This window comes from Triticum dicoccoides, chromosome 6B, assembly GCF_002162155.2.
Source record: "Triticum dicoccoides isolate Atlit2015 ecotype Zavitan chromosome 6B, WEW_v2.0, whole genome shotgun sequence".
NCBI classification, from domain to species: Eukaryota; Viridiplantae; Streptophyta; class Magnoliopsida; order Poales; family Poaceae; genus Triticum; species Triticum dicoccoides.
In genome coordinates, this window is record NC_041391.1 from 75,872,926 (window position 1) to 75,889,656 (window position 16,731).

Here is a 16,731-nt window from a genome sequence, read left to right on the forward strand (position 1 = left end):
AAACTAGAGAGAGAGAGAGAGAGAGAGAGAGAGAGAGAGAGAGAGAGATACGGGGTGTACGTGTAGCTGGTGGAGCAAACCTCCGGAGATTTTTTTTTATATTCTATGGTTCCCGCTCCCATATATTTATAGGTGGCAGTTAGGGGGCGCAACTTGGAGAAGGGGACTCTCCAAGGTCGGTGACGGTGTCCTGCACCAGGGTGGCTCTCTCGAGTGAGCCCGGCCTCGGTGCCTACCAGGGGCCCATTTGGCCCATTGCAGATGAGAGGCCCTAAGGGAGCGTAGGAGACCTTCGTGCCCTCCAAGACTAAGGGCGCGACGCCCATATCGCATCTACTATCATGTAAACCCTGGACCTCCTTGCCTATATAAAAGGAGATCGGGCAATCGTCTAGGGCATCTCATCTCAGATAACAACTCTCAATAGCAATCTCATACACCATTATAACCCCTCCCACAAGGTATCCCTCCACCATGAATAATTAAAGCAAGCATAATGTATGGTATTACTCTACAGAGGCCTGAGCCTGGATAAACCCTTTGTGTAACCTCTAATCTAAGACTTCCAGCTGCGCTTGGACCCTATCAAGGGATCTGATGGTATTTTGCACCGTTAGTTGGCGTGCCAGGCATGAGCTGGCCGGAGACCGATCTCGGATGAAATCTTTTTTTAGAAGTTAAGTTTTAAGGGTTTGGCTAAGAACCATTTTTATTTAACTCCTCAAATACAAGAAGTTATGGTATAAGGGGTTGTTTCAAGGGCTAAACTATAAGGGACCAGTTAGAAATGTTGTTATGTGCATAGGCCTCAACTTAGGCCCAATCGAGTTAAAAAACTCAGACCCAACCTCACGGCTGAGACAAACACCACACGAGAACTCGGACGACATCGAAAGAAGAATTCCCTACTAGACACTCAATGCGTCCAATTGTCGGGGCTTCGCACATGGATCAAACCCGAGCGCGAGATATGGGCCGACTCACTTTGAGCGTAGTGAACCCGTTTTGGGAAATTTTTAGAAGGTTTCTGAATTGTTTTTTTACTGGTTTTCTCGATTTTCTTTTGTTTTTTACCTTTTAATTTCTTTTCTTTTCTTTCCTTTTTAGTTTTCTTTTTTAAATGTATTGGCGCTTTCAGAAAATCTTCAAAAATTTCAAAAGATATTCATATTTTTAAAAATTGTTCAAACTTCAAATAATGTTCCTGTTTTTGAATTTTGTTCAAAAATTCAAAAACTCTTTGCATTTTCGAAAAATACAAAGAAATTGTCAAAATTGGTACTCCCTCCTATCCAAATTAGTTGACACAGCCTCTATACAATGTACAGAGGCTGCGTCAATTAATTTGGATCGGAGGGAGTAGTGTTTTCTTAAAAATGTTCAGAATATCAAATAATGCTCTTATTTTCAATGTTTTCTCACAATCTCAAAAAATATTCACGTTTTCAAAAAAAAAGTGTCTCAAATAACATTCTGGAATTTGAAATATTGTGCGTGTCTTCAAAAAAATATTGTTCACAAATCCAAAAAAGTGTCTTTTTTATAAAATTGAAAATAAAGTAAACCTAAAAACAGGCCCTACCGTGTCCGGCCCGCTACTGTACCGGACTATTTTTTTGCGACTATAGTACCGGACTGCTACAATGCAAAAATCGCACAACAGTAAAGAAATTGTCCGCTAATGGGGCAGCACAGTCGGGCTCGCTTGTGTGCGTCGCTGCCGCAATTTGCCGCATGAGCTTTCTCTCTCAAAAAAAGATCTGCATGAGCTCCCATCGAAAGGCGCTGCAGCGGCAGCGTACGGGCGCACCGAGACACTGCTGAAATAGCAGCCACCCTTTGTCGCTGCCGTGGAAGCGTCTCCACGGCAGTCCCTAAGGGAGATCGCCGGCGCGTGACGCGCTGGAACGGCGAGGGGGAAGAGATGGGCGGTGGCGCGCGGTGAGGGGGTTGACTTGACGGCGGGGAGGTTTCTTTGTGGTGGCACCGTAGCGCCTCTGGTGTCACCTGGGACAACCCAGGAGGCCTCTGATAGTCCAGCACAGCCATCGACAACTACGTTGATTCTGAGCCTGCAAACGTGGCCGGCCATGGTAATAAGTGGAATCTCATCGGTGCGTGAGATGACGGTGGATATGAATTCAAGTAGTGGCTCAAGCAGTTCGATGTGGACGGCAGCGCCTCCGCTGGCCATCCGCCGCTAGGGCGGCTAGTTCACCACTACTTTAATATAGTTTTTCAATACTATACTTTAATTTGTTCAATACTTAGCCATCAAACGTAGCTTTACTCTTGATTCAAATAGTATTGCACTCGTATCTCTTGCTGACACACCAAATCAAAGTATACGCGTATACAAGCTGCAACAAACTAACGTGGCCTCACTCTGTTTATTTTTGCTTGTTCCCTTTCAGTTTTTCGAAGCAAGAGACATCAATGGCGCTAGAGAAGAATTACTTAATATTTTTCAGAGAAACATCGACAACAATATCATTTATTTTGATGGCTGGAGTCGTTTTGGGGCAGCTGCAGTACTTAAATCCATAGCACAAGCGGTTCCAGCAATGAAAGCACCTCCCCCGGAATTACAGTTTGGCAGAACAATTTATGTAGATTGCTCAACCTGGATAAGCAAAAGGGTGATGCAGAGAAGAATTGCAGAGGAGCTCAAACTTGACCATGAGACCATGGCCTTGTTTGACAAGCAGGATGAGGAGGATGACTTCCATGGGGTGGACCAAGGCTCCAGGGATGTGATACGGAAGGTTTCTGCAATAATTCACCAAACCCTGATAGAAAGTAGATTTCTGATGCTTTTTCTTAATGGAAGTGACGAGGAGGTTTTCTTAAGCCGGTTTGGTATCCCAGAATACAACTGCATAGTAATATGGAGTTTTACAAGATGGCTTTTTACCATTCAGAACTATGCAAACAAGAAAGAAGATAAGATAAGACACACAAGTCTTTTCATTTGCAACTACCATCCCTACCTTTTGCGAAGCTCACAGATTAGTGCATTGTTTCGTGAAGAGACTGATAGCATAGTTGCTCGCCACCCATGTATGTCGGACATCGATCCAACACTGGTTACAGTTTGTTGTCTTTACAGATTGCTAATGCAGTACATTTTTCAGAGCAATACTCTATTTGCTTGGACTTCAGCTCATGCTCCCAACTATTGGATGTGCGATGGCATCATTCAAGGGAGTCGAGCAAGGGAGATTAGTAATGCATTGCATAAAGAAATAAGTTTTTCTGAGCGGTGTGAAGCCGAAGAGTTCAAGATGGTGTGTGGCAATTTAATGGAAGATCCAAGTACTCCTTTTGTGTTGGTTACAGATGGCAATATGCCGTTGAGAAATGGGTCTCCCCGTTGGGTTTCTATCACCTTGAAGTACAAGAAACTACAGGAGGATACAAAAACTCTGTTGGCAAGGGCATCATCAGTCTTCATACAACTCAAAGGAAATTATTGGTCATCTGGATTACCAAATGGCTTGTTTCAAGGGTGCAACAATCTTGCAGTGCTTACTCTATCTTGTTGTGCCTTCAGTTTTGCATGGCCACCTTTCCTCCACTGCAATAAATTAAGATTCCTTGGATTAGACCACTGCACAAATCTTGACAAGGCCAAACTTGAAGAACTGAGTAGCAGCACCAAGTGGACATGTCTGCATAGCTTGTATGTGCTTGATCTGCGTTACACTTGTTGGGAAGAGATTTTATCGGAGGAAAATGTGGATCTTATGGCGAACATCATGGAGCTAAACATAGAGGGAGTTAGGGATTGGCAGTACATAAACAAATTACAGAAAAGGTTGTCTTGCCTTCAAAGGCTCCGAATTATCAAACCTCCACGTCAAGCCAACAAGACATCAATTGACATGAACGAGTCATTTAGGGACAAGACAAAGTTAGAAATACTTGATTTGTCTGGTAACAGTGACATGGAAAACCTTCCAACAAGCCTATCAATGGCAAACAAACTTGAGGTGCTTGTTCTTGATGGTTGTTGCGGGCTAGAAAATGTCTTGCTAACTAACTCCTCGCTGAGATCATTCAGTTTTGATGCTTATGGAGCACCATCCCAATGGACATCAGCCTCTGAGCTACTACCTCCAGAAAGTTTTCGCCCACAACGTCCATCTGCTGATGTGGATAAGAAGGATGTCAAAACCTTCAAGATATCCCTAGAAGGGTGCACACAGTTGGAAAATTTGTTTTTGCGTGGGCTACCCAATCTAGTGGAGCTAGACCTTTCAGGTTGCGCGATCAAGGTACTTGACCTCAGAACTAGGGTGATGGATGTCCCAAACCTCAAAAGACTCTTTTTGCTGGGTTGTGAGCACTTTCGTTCAATAAGGTGTGGCTCATATGTGGAAACAAAAAAGGTGGAGTTGCTCTGTATAGACACACGGCCCTGGCCTGGGAGAGCACTTCGGCCATCAATTGTGCAGCATAAAACATTTCGGCTGCAGGTCCATATTATAACTGCGGATGCTAGGCTCGCTCGGTCCTTGCATGGTCTGACATCTGAATGGGAAAGCAATTATTATTTCAATATCAGTATCACTTCTTCGAGTGTCTCTACTGGGGTTGCTCAACCTACAGAAGCCAACAGTGGAAAGGTTGTTGTAGCAGCACTCTATGGTGATATCTGCAATGAGGTTGGCCTGATGTGGGACTTCCCACAACCTCCAACATCACAATTTGACTGTCATATCGAGATTGGTGATGGGAGCTGCAATGTGGAGAGTGAATTGCAATTACATCGAGATAGGTTAGGTTTCCTGATGAGACGGTTTGTCCAATCCTTGCATGTGCATGATGCCTCGTTTAGAGATCCTGCCATGCCTGCAACTTCAGCTCTTTGACTCGTTTGACCAAGCGTCACAAATAGTGCGATCGGTACCGCTACCAATTGTGTTTGAACCGGACTCCATTGACCCGACCGCACTCGTCCTGCCTATCCACTACACGTCCTTGCTTGGACCGCACCCATCAACTAAATTATTACCACAAAATCTCTCTCACCTGTCCACTGAGATCCACCACACTGTTCCATGCGTGGATTCCCCTGACGCTGCCTCGGTTGACCGCAATGCACTCAATGGCCATGGACACGTGTGCCTCTCATCCAGCTCGGCCTCCCCCGTCGCGTCTCCCCGCATCCTTTCTCCAGAAAGAAAACAAGACAGTGTAGACGGCTGCGCTGTACCCACCATCGACCGTCCCGGTTTTTTAAACGATACGGCCATGGACTGCCCGCTCCCTCGCTCTCCATCAGATATCACTGTCGGCTCGGTCCCACCAGAGTCGCCACAGCCGCCCACCGGTCGGGTGCTGGGCCTGCTCGCTCCCCCAGACGCCAATTCTCACTATATATCATACCCTACAGTCACTGATTCGCGGGACCCACCAACTCCCTCCCGCTCGTTCTCACCGCATGATAAAACCAACGCTTGCATGCACACGCATGCGCCCATCATCACGTCTACTCTACCACCTGCCTTCCCTACCTCCGTCAGCCTACTCTCCGCCCCGTCCCCTCAGCTCCATCCCGAGATCGCCATTAACCAGTGCCACGCCACTACCACTGCTACCAGCCCTGCATGCTCTTCGGTCTCCACGCCGCTGCAGGACCCGCGCAGCTACCGGGAGGTTTTGCTCAGCTCCCCGCCTCGGGTCTCTGCGGCCTCCCTCTCCCATCCATCGGCCTCTCCGGCCTATAAATCCTTCCCTCCCCAGATGGCCAGCCTCAAACACATCCACCACCATTACAGCCGCAAGAAGAAGACTAGATGCTTTCGGTGCCTTGCTAGTGACCACACCATCGCCGACTGCCGCGATCCCGTACGTTGCTCTCGCTGCTGGTGCTCCGGCCACCGGAGTTTCAGGTGCAAGGCCATCCGCTACCTTCCTTTCTTCCCTACTATGCCCCCTTCCCCGCGTATTAACCCCGCTTTTGTGCGTCCGCCCTGCAGCTCAATGGCGCACACGATGGGCACCCACACCGCCTCCGGCTCGTCGGCTGGTTCCAGGCGCTCCGTCGGTGCGCCAATCTGGTTCGGCTCCCACTGCATCCTCACCAACGACCTGCCCCCCTTCCGTCTCCCGCTCATCTTCGGGCCACGCTCCTTCTCCTCCTCGCCCCCAGTGCCGTCCTTCGCTCCGCCTCCTCCCCCTACCCCCGCCACCGTCCCCACTTCAGCCTCATGCTACTCTCCGCCGGAGCCTCACATCCCTCTCCTCGTCCCTCCAAGCCGCCTAGTTCGGCAAGTTGACAACCTACCCTACGTCCACCTAGCCACTCCCATGCACAAACCTTTCCGGTTCATACGTCAGGCCATCGCCCTCCACCGCAACAATCCTACCTTCGGCCTCACTTCCTCCGCACGTGGAGCCTCGTGCCTCTCCTTTGCCAACGCAGAGGAGCGCCTCGCGGCCACCGGCCATGGGCCGATCCACCAAGAGAGCAATACCCTCTTCTTCGAACGGCCTGAACACGCTGACAACAGATCCATGGCCATCTTCATCCACATGGCCGAGATCGAGGCGTTCGATTACCCCGATGAGCTCTGGCACCCTGAGGGGGCAGAGTACTTCTTCTCTCATCTTGGGGACTTCGTCTCCGTCGACCAGCACTGCTTCCAGGGCGACCACTCTAGCGTTCGCGCACTCGTCATGGTAGCCCGCGACTTCATCCTCCCCCCCTGCCTCATGGTGCGCCTGCCCGACAACGACGTCGTTGTTGTCAAACTGGAGATCCACGCGCTCTTCCGTCATGGCTCTGGGGCTTCGCCTTTCTCCTCTGAGGACGGTGACAATGACTCCCTCTCCTCCCAGATATCCAACCCACGTCTTTCCCCCGTCACCACTAGACAGATCCGAAACATAGCCACGGCCATGTCCCCATTTGCATGCACGCCGGAGTCGCCCTCGGGCCCTCCTCCATCTCCTACTACGGCAATGCCTCTGGACGGCATCCCGATCCTTGAAGGACTATTCTGTGCAACTCCAAAAGTCCCGATGTTATGATAAATTGCAATTGCTTCAATGACCAAGGGTATAATTTGTTGGTGCTCAATAAGGTTTCTGATTCATACTTTGGCTTTGTGAAAAGATCATCACTTGAACATGAGTAATCATATGACAAAATCTTTATATGTTGCTATTATGAAATAATCATGATGCCTTCATGTTCGTATTTTATTTTTATCGACGCCTCTACCTCTAAACATGAGGACATATTTATTGTTATCGGCTTTTCGCTTGAGGACAAGCGAGGTCTAAGCTTGGGGGAGTTGATACGTCCATTTTGCATCATGCTTTTATGTCAATATTTATTGCATTATGGGCTGTTATTTCACGTTATGTCATAATACTTATGGCTATTCTCTCTTATTTTACAAGGTTTACATGAAGAGGGAGAATCCCGGCAGCTGGAATTCTGGGCTGGAAAAGGAGCAAATATTGAAGGACTATTCTGTGCAACTCCAAAAGTCCTGAAACTCCACTGAATACCTTAAAATAAATAAAGAAACATCGTCATCAAAGATGAAGGCCAGGGGGCCCACACCCTGCTCACGAGGGTGGGGGCGCACCCCCCTGGGCGCGCCCCCCTACCTCATGGGCCCCCTGGTGGCTCTTCACGTCCATCTTCTCCTATATGAAGTCTTTCGATGAGAAAAAAATAGAAGAGAACCTTTCGGGACGAGACTCCGCCGCCACGAGGCGGAACCTTGGCGGAACCAATCTAGGGCTCCGGCAGAGCTGTTCTGCCGGGGACACTTCCCTCCGGGAGGGGAAAATCATCACCATCGTCATCACCAACGCTCCTCTCATCGGGAGAGGGCAATCTCCATCAACATCTTCACCAGCACCATCTCATCTCCAAACCCTAGTTCATCTCTTGTATCCAATTCTTGTCTCCAAGTCCGGGATTGGTGCTAGTAGGTTGCTAGTAGTGTTGATTACTCCTTGTAGTTGATGCTAGTTGGTTTATTTGGTGGAAGATCATATGTTCAGATCCTTTATGCACATTATTACCCCTCTGATTATGAACATGAATATGCTTTGTGAGTAGTTACGTTTGTTCCTGAGGACAAGGGAGAAGTCTTGCTATTAGTAGTCATGTGAATTTGGTATTCGTTCGATATTTTGATAAGATGTATGTTGTCTAACCTCTAGTGGTGTTATGTGAACGTTGACTACATAACACTTCACCATTATTTGGGCCTAGAGGAAGGCATTGGGAAGTAATAAGTAGATGATGGGTTTCTAGAGTGACAGAATCTTAAACCCTAGTTTATGCGTTGCTTCGTAAGGGGCTGATTTGGATCCATATGTTTCATGCTATGGTTAGGTTTACCTTAATACTTTTGTTGTAGTTGCGGATGCTTGCAATAGAGGTTAATCATAAGTGGGATGCTTGTCCAAGTAAGGTCAGTACCCAAGCACCGGTCCACCCACATATCAAATTATCAAAGTACCGAACGCGAATCATATGAGCGTGATGAAAACTAGCTTGACGATATTCCCATGTGTCCTCGGGAGCGCTTTTACTATTATAAGAGTTTGTCCAGGCTTGTCCTTTGCTACAAAAAGGATTGGGCCACCTTGCTGCACTTTATTTACTTTTGTTACTTGTCGCTCGTTACAATTTATCTTATTACAAAACTATCTGTTAGCACTTATTTCAGTACTTGCAGAGAATACCTTGCTGAAAACCGCTTATCATTTCCTTCTGCTCTTCGTTGAGTTCGACACTCTTACTTATCGAAAGGACTACGATAGATCCCCTATACTTGTGGCTCATCAAGAATCTTTTCTGGCGCCGTTGCCGGGGAGTGAAGCGCCTTTGGTAGGTGGAATTTGGTAAGGAAAAAATTATTTAGTGTGCTGAAATTTTCTGTCACTTGTTACTATGGAAAGTAATTGTCTGAAGGGCTTGTTCGGGGTATCTTCACCCCGTCCAGTTGAGCAAAGAGTTGCTCCTCAACCTACTGAACCTACTGAACCTATTGAAAATGAAACTCCTTTTGGAATTCCTTCGGGTATGATGGAAAAACTGCTAGCTAACACTTTTGCAGGAGATGGAACAAAGCATCCTGACGAACATCTACGCTATGTGAATGATATTTATGGACTATTTAAGCTTGCAGGCATACCCGATGATGTTGTTAAGAAGAAGTCTTTCCTTTTATCTTTGGAGGGAGACGCATTGACATGGTATAGGCTATGTGATGATACGAGATCATGGAACTATAAAAGAATGAAATTGGAATTTCATCAAAAGTATTACCCTATCCATCTTGTTCATCGTGATGGCAATTATATATATAATTTTTGGACTCGCGAAGGAGAAAGCATCGCTCAAGCTTGGGGGAGGCTTAAATCAATGTTATATTCATTCCCCAATCATGAGATCTCAAGAGAAGTGATTATGCAAAAAAATTATGCTCGGATTTCTGATAACAATCACACCATGCTCGATAATTCTTGTGCTGGCTCTTTTATGATCAAGCCTATTGAATTTAGGTGGAATTTATTGGATAGAATTAAATGCAACTCTGAAGATTGGGACCTCGACGAAGGTAAGGAGTCAGGTATGACACCTAAGTTTGATTGTGTTAAATCTTTTATGGAGACCGACATTTTCTGTAAGTTTAGCACTAAATATGGACTTGACTCTGAGATAGTAGCTTCTTTCTGTAAATCTTTTGCTACTTATGTTGATCTCCCCAAGGAGAAGTGGTTTAAATATCATCCTCCCATAGAAGTAGAAGTAGATGCACCTATTAAAGTTGAAGAAAAGATTGTCACTTATAATGATCCTATTGTTCCTACTTCTTATGTTGAGAAACCACCTTTCCCTGTTAGAATGAAGGATCATGCTAAAGTTTCAACTGTTGTTCGCAAAAGCAATACTAGGACTTATACACCTCCTGAGCAAGTCAAAGTAGAACCTAATATTGCTATTGTTAAAGATCTCTTGTCTGATAATATTGATGGGCATGTCATTCATCTGGTGAAACTGCTAGAATTGCTAAACCCTGTGATAGAGATAAACATAGACCTGTGGTAGGCGTGCCCGTTATTTCTGTTAAAATAGGAGATCATTGTTATCATGGCTTATGTGATATGTGTGCTAGTGCTAGTGTTGTACCCATTGGCTTATACAAAGAAATTATGCATGAGATTGCACCTGTTGAGTTAGAGGAAATTGATGTTACAATTAAACTTGCCAATAGAGATACTATATCTCCAATAGGAATTGTTAGAGATGTTGAAGTCTTGTGTGGGAAAACCAAATATCCCGCTGATTTTCTTGTTCTTGGTTCTCCACAAGATAGCTTTTGTCCCATTATATTTGGCAGACCCTTCTTGAATACTGTTAATGCCACGATAGATTGTGAAAAGAATGTTGTTATTGTTGGTTTGGATGATATGGTTCATGAGTTTAATTTCTCTAAATTTAGTAAACAACATCGTGAGGAAGAATTGCCTAATAAGGATGAAATTATTGGTCTTGCTTCTATTGTTGTACCTCCTAGTGATCCTTTAGAACATTATTTGCTAGACCATGAAAATGATATGTTCATGAATGAAAGAAGGGAAGTAGATGAAGTATTCTTTAAACAGGAACCTATTCTGCAACACAATTTGCCTGTTGAAATCCTAGGGGATCCTCCTCCACCCAAGGGTGATCCCGTGTTTGAGCTTAAACCATTGCCTGATAATCTTAAATATGCTTATCTTGATGAAAAGAAAATATATCCCGTTATTATTAGTGCTAACTTTTCAGAGCATGAAGAGGAAAGATTATTGAAAACTCTGAAGAAGCACCGTGCCGCTATTGGATATACTCTGGATGATCTTAAGGGCATCAGTCCCACTCTATGCCAACATAAAATAAATTTGGAAGCTGATGCCAAACCAGTTCGTGATCCTCAACGACGTTTGAATCCTAAAATGAAAGAAGTGGTAAGAAAGGAAATACTCAAGCTTCTGGAGGCAGGTATAATTTATCTCGTTGCTGATAGTCAGTGGGTAAGTCCTGTCCATTGTGTCCCTAAGAAGGGAGGTATTACTGTTGTCCCTAATGATAAAGATGAATTGATTCCGCAAAGAATTATCACAGGTTATAGGATGGTAATTGATTTCCGCAAATTAAATAAGGCTACTAAGAAAGATCATTACCCCTTACCTTTTATTGATCAAATGCTAGAAAGATTATGCAAACATACACACTATTGCTTTCTAGATGGTTATTCTGGCTTCTCTCAAATACCTGTGTCGGCTAAAGATCAATCAAAGACTACTTTTACTTGCCCTTTTGGTACTTTCGCTTATAGACGTATGCCTTTCGGTTTATGTAATGCACCTGCTACCTTTCAAAGATGCATGATGGCTATATTCTCTGACTTTTGCGAGAAAATTTGTGAGGTTTTCATGGACGACTTTTCCGTCTATGGTTCCTCTTTTGACGATTGCTTGAGCAATCTTGCTCGAGTTTTGCAGAGATGTGAAGAAACTAATCTTGTCTTGAATTGGGAAAAGTGCCACTTTATGGTTAATGAAGGTATTGTCTTGGGGCACAAAGTTTCTGAAAGAGGTATTGAAGTTGATAAAGCCAAGGTTGATGCTATTGAAAAGATGCCATGTCCCAAGGACATCAAAGGTATAAGAAGTTTCCTTGGTCACGCCGGATTTTATAGGAGGTTCATTAAGGACTTCTCAAAAATCTCTCGGTCTCTGACCAATTTATTACAAAAAGATGTACCATTTGTCTTTGATGATGATTGTGTAGAAGCATTTGAAATACTTAAGAAAGCATTAGTCTCTGCACCTATTGTTCAGCCACCTGATTGGAATTTACCCTTTGAAATTATGTGTGATGCTAGTGATTATGCTGTAGGTGCTGTTCTAGGGAAAAGAGTTGATAAGAAATTGAATGTTATCCATTATGGTAGTAAGACTCTAGACAATTCTCAAAGAAATTATGCTACTACCGAAAAGGAACTTTTAGCAATTGTTTTTGCTTGTGATAAATTCAGACCCTATATTGTTGATTCTAAAGTAACTATTCACACAGATCATGCTGCTATAAATATCTTATGAAAAAGAAAGATGCAAAAACTAGGCTTATTAGATGGGTTCTCTTGCTCCAAGAATTTGATTTGCATATTGTTGATAGAAAAGGAGCTGAGAACCCCGTTGCAGACAACTTATCTAGGTTAGAGAATGTTCTTGATGACCCACTACCTATTGATGATAGCTTTCCTGATGAGTAATTGAATGTCATAAGTACTTCTCGTAGCACTCCATGGTATGCTGACTATGCTAATTATATTGTTGCTAAATTTATACCGCCTAGCTTCACATACCAACAAAAGAAAAAGTTTTTCCATGACTTGCGACATTACTTCTGGGATGACCCACATCTTTATAAAGAAGGAGTAGATGGTGTTATTAGACGTTGTGTACCTGAGCATGAACAGGAACAGATCCTACGCAAGTGTCACTCCGAAGCTTATGGAGGACACCATGTTGGAGATAGAACTACACATAAGGTATTGCAATCCGGTTTTTATTGGCCTACTCTCTTCAAGGATGCCCGTAAGTTTGTTTTGTCTTGCGATGAATGTCAAAGAATTGGTAATATTAGTAGACGTCAAGAAATGCCTATGAATTATTCACTTGTTATTGAACCATTTGATGTTTGGGGCTTTGATTATATGGGACCTTTTCCTGCCTCTAATGGATACACTCATATTTTAGTTGCTGTTGATTACGTTACTAAGTGGGTAGAAGCTATTCCAACTAGTAGTGCTGATCATAACACTTCTATTAAAATGCTTAAGGAAATTACTTTTCCGAGGTTTGGAGTCCCTAGATATTTAATGACTGATGGTGGTTCACATTTTATTCATGGTGCTTTCCGTAAGATGCTTGCTAAATACGACCTTAATCATAGAATTGCATCTCCATATCATCCGCAGTCTAGTGGTCAGGTAGAATTGAGCAATAGAGAGCTCAAATTAATTTTGCAAAAGACTGTCAATAGGTCTAGGAAGAATTGGTCCAAAAAACTTGATGATGCATTATGGGCCTATAGAACTGCATATAAAAATCCTATGTGTATGTCTCCGTATAAAATGGTTTATGGAAAAGCTTGTCACTTACCTCTCGAATTAGAACATAAGGCATATTGGGCTATTAAAGAGCTCAACTATGATTTCAAACTTGCCGGTGAGAAGAGGTTATTTGATATTAGCTCACTTGATGAATGGAGAACCCAAGCATATGAAAATCCCAAGTTGTTTAAAGAAAAGGTTAAAAGATGACATGACAAAAGGATACAAAAGCGTGAGTTTAATGTAGGTGATTATGTATTGCTATACAACTCTCGCTTAAGTTTTTTGCAGGAAAATTTCTCTCCAAATGGGAAGGTCCTTACGTTATCGAGGAGGTCTATCGTTCCGGTGCCATAAAAATCAACAACTTCGCAGGCACGAATCCGAAGGTGGTAAACGGTCAAAGGATCAAACACTATATCTCAGGTAATTCTGTAAATGTTGAAACTAATATTATTGAAACCGTAACTCCGGAGGAGTGCATAAGGGACACTATCCAGAAGGTTCCAGACCCCGAAAAGGAATAGGTATGTGGTACGGTAAGTAAACCGACTCCAAAACAATTTTTAAGGCAATATTTCTCCGTTTTGGAATATTTAGAAAAATAGAAAAATAAGTAGCAGTATGGGGAGGACACGAGGCCTCCACGAGGGTGGAGGGCGCGCTCTACCCCTTGGGCGCGCCCCCCTACGTCGTGAGCACCTCGTGTGCCCTCCGGACTCCGCTTCCTTGCACAATACGTATTTTGGTCGGTAAAAATTCATTATATATACCCTCGAAGGTTTTGACTCTCGTATCACGCAAATCTCCCCTGTTCTTGTTTCGAGCTGTTTTTCTGACAGGTCTAGATCATCATGACGACCCCAAGTGCTTCCAAGGACAAGTTCTTCGAGAAGGTGATCAACCCTTACCTCGCGGAGGTGCTGCGACACCCTCAAACCATTGAGATGCGTGATGGGTTGCTGCACATCCGCGATGTTGAGGGACCAAAGGGAACCGGAAGCGTGGAGTTGAGGCTCGAAGCAATGGAGAAACAAGTTTTCAAGTGCCAGGGGATGGTGGAGCATGGAATCAAGGCTACCCACAAGATGCTCGCGGAGTTCACCAACAACTATGAGTCGGATGCCAAGAAGACCGAGGAAGACATCTTCAAGCTACATGAGAAGATCGAGCACCTCCAAGCCCAAATCTGTGATCTACAAAACCAAAATTGTGAGTATGAATATAGATTCAAAAGGATGAGTTTGGTTGCAGATTTGAGGATTCCGGAGACTCGATCGTCCTTCTATGATGGTGAGCCTATGCCATGGAAGGTGGACGACAAGCTTGCATCATCATCAACACCTCCACCGCCAACAACAAGGAGGGAGACATAATCACATGGGTATGGGCACTCCCCTTGGCAACTGCCAAGCTTGGGGAGGTGCCCTGGTATCATATCACCATCACAACTCCTATCTTTACCGTTTTTCTTAGTTCGATCCTATTAGTAGTATCTTGATTTAGTAGAATAAAGTCATGGCATGATCTAGTTTTGAGTTTTGCTTTATGATCCTTCTTTGTAATCGAGTCCGTGAGCTATATAATAAAGATTAGTGTTGAGTCAAGGGCTTGAGTATTTTGCCATGATCTTGGGTGATTAGAAGAAAAGGAATAAAAAGAATCAAAGAGTTCATATTGATCTTATTGAAAGTAATGACTTCACATAGAAAGAGTATGATGATTTAAAGTTGTTGTGAGTTGGCAAATATAGCTTTGGTCATCGTTGCAATTAATAGGAAGTAATAAGGGAAGAGAGGTTTCACATATAGATATATTATCATTGACATCTTTTATGATTGGGAGCACTCATTAAAATATGACATGCTAAAGAGTTGAGGTTGGACAAGGAAGACAACATAATGAGTTATGTTTTCTTATATCTGAGATAAAGTATGTTGTCATGGGTCCTCTACCGTGTTGAGCTTGCCTTTCCCCCTCATGCTAACCAAATTCTCAGCACTAAGTAGAAATACTACTTGTGCTTCCAAATACCCTTAAACCAGTTTTGCCATGAGAGTCCACCATATTCTACCTATGGATTGAGTAAGATCCTTCAAGTAAGTTGTCATCGGTGCAAGCAATAAAAATTGCTCTTTAAATATGCATGACTTATTAGTGCAGAGAAATAAGCTTTGTACGAACTTGTTGTGGACGCAATAAAAGCGACGGACTGCATAATAAAGGTTCACATACAAGGGGCAATATAAAGTGACGTTCTTTTGCACTAAGATTTTGTGCATCAACCCTAAACGCGCATGACAACCTCTGCTTCCCTCTACGAAGGGCCTATCTTTTATTATTATCCTCTACCTTATGCAAGAGTCATGGTGATCTTCACCTTTCCTTTTTATTTTTATCCTTTGGCAAGCTCAGCATGTTGGAAAGAACATGATATATATATATCTAATTGGATGTGGGGGAGCATGAATTATTATTGTTGACATTACCCTTGAGGTAAAAGGTTGTGGGGCAAAACTATAAGCCCCTATCTTTCTCTGTGTCCGATTAAAACTCCATAACCACAAGTATCACGTGAGTGTTAGCAATTATGAAGGACTAAGTGATACTTGAGTATGTGGACTTGCTTTTAAGCTCTGACATAGACTCTTTCCGATGTTATGATAAATTGCAATTGCTTCAATGACCAAGGGTATAATTTGTTGGTGCTCAATAAGGTTTCTGATTCATACTTTGGCTTTGTGAAAAGATCATCACTTGAACATGAGTAATCATATGACAAAATCTTTATATGTTGCTATTATGAAATAATCATGATGCCTTCATGTCCGTATTTTATTTTTATCGACGCCTCTACCTCTAAACATGAGGACATATTTATTGTTATCGGCTTTTCACTTGAGGACAAGCGAGGTCTAAGCTTGGGGGAGTTGATACGTCCATTTTGCATCATGCTTTTATGTCAATATTTATTGCATTATGGGCTGTTATTTCACGTTATGTCATAATACTTATGGCTATTCTCTCTTATTTTACAAGGTTTACATGAAGAGGGAGAATCCCGGCAGCTGGAATTCTGGGCTGGAAAAGGAGCAAATATTGAAGGACTATTCTGTGCAACTCCAAAAGTCCTGAAACTCCACTGAATACCTTAAAATAAATAAAGAAACATCGTCATCAAAGATGAAGGCCAGGGGGCCCACACCCTGCTCACGAGGGTGGGGGCGCACCCCCCTGGGCGCGCCCCCCTACCTCATGGGCCCCCTGGTGGCTCTTCACGTCCATCTTCTCCTATATGAAGTCTTTCGATGAGAAAAAAATAGAAGAGAACCTTTCGGGACGAGACTCCGCCGCCACGAGGCGGAACCTTGGCGGAACCAATCTAGGGCTCCGGCAGAGCTGTTCTGCCGGGGACACTTCCCTCCGGGAGGGGAAAATCATCACCATCGTCATCACCAACGCTCCTCTCATCGGGAGAGGGCAATCTCCATCAACATCTTCACCAGCACCATCTCATCTCCAAACCCTAGTTCATCTCTTGTATCCAATTCTTGTCTCCAAGTCCGGGATTGGTGCTAGTAGGTTGCTAGTA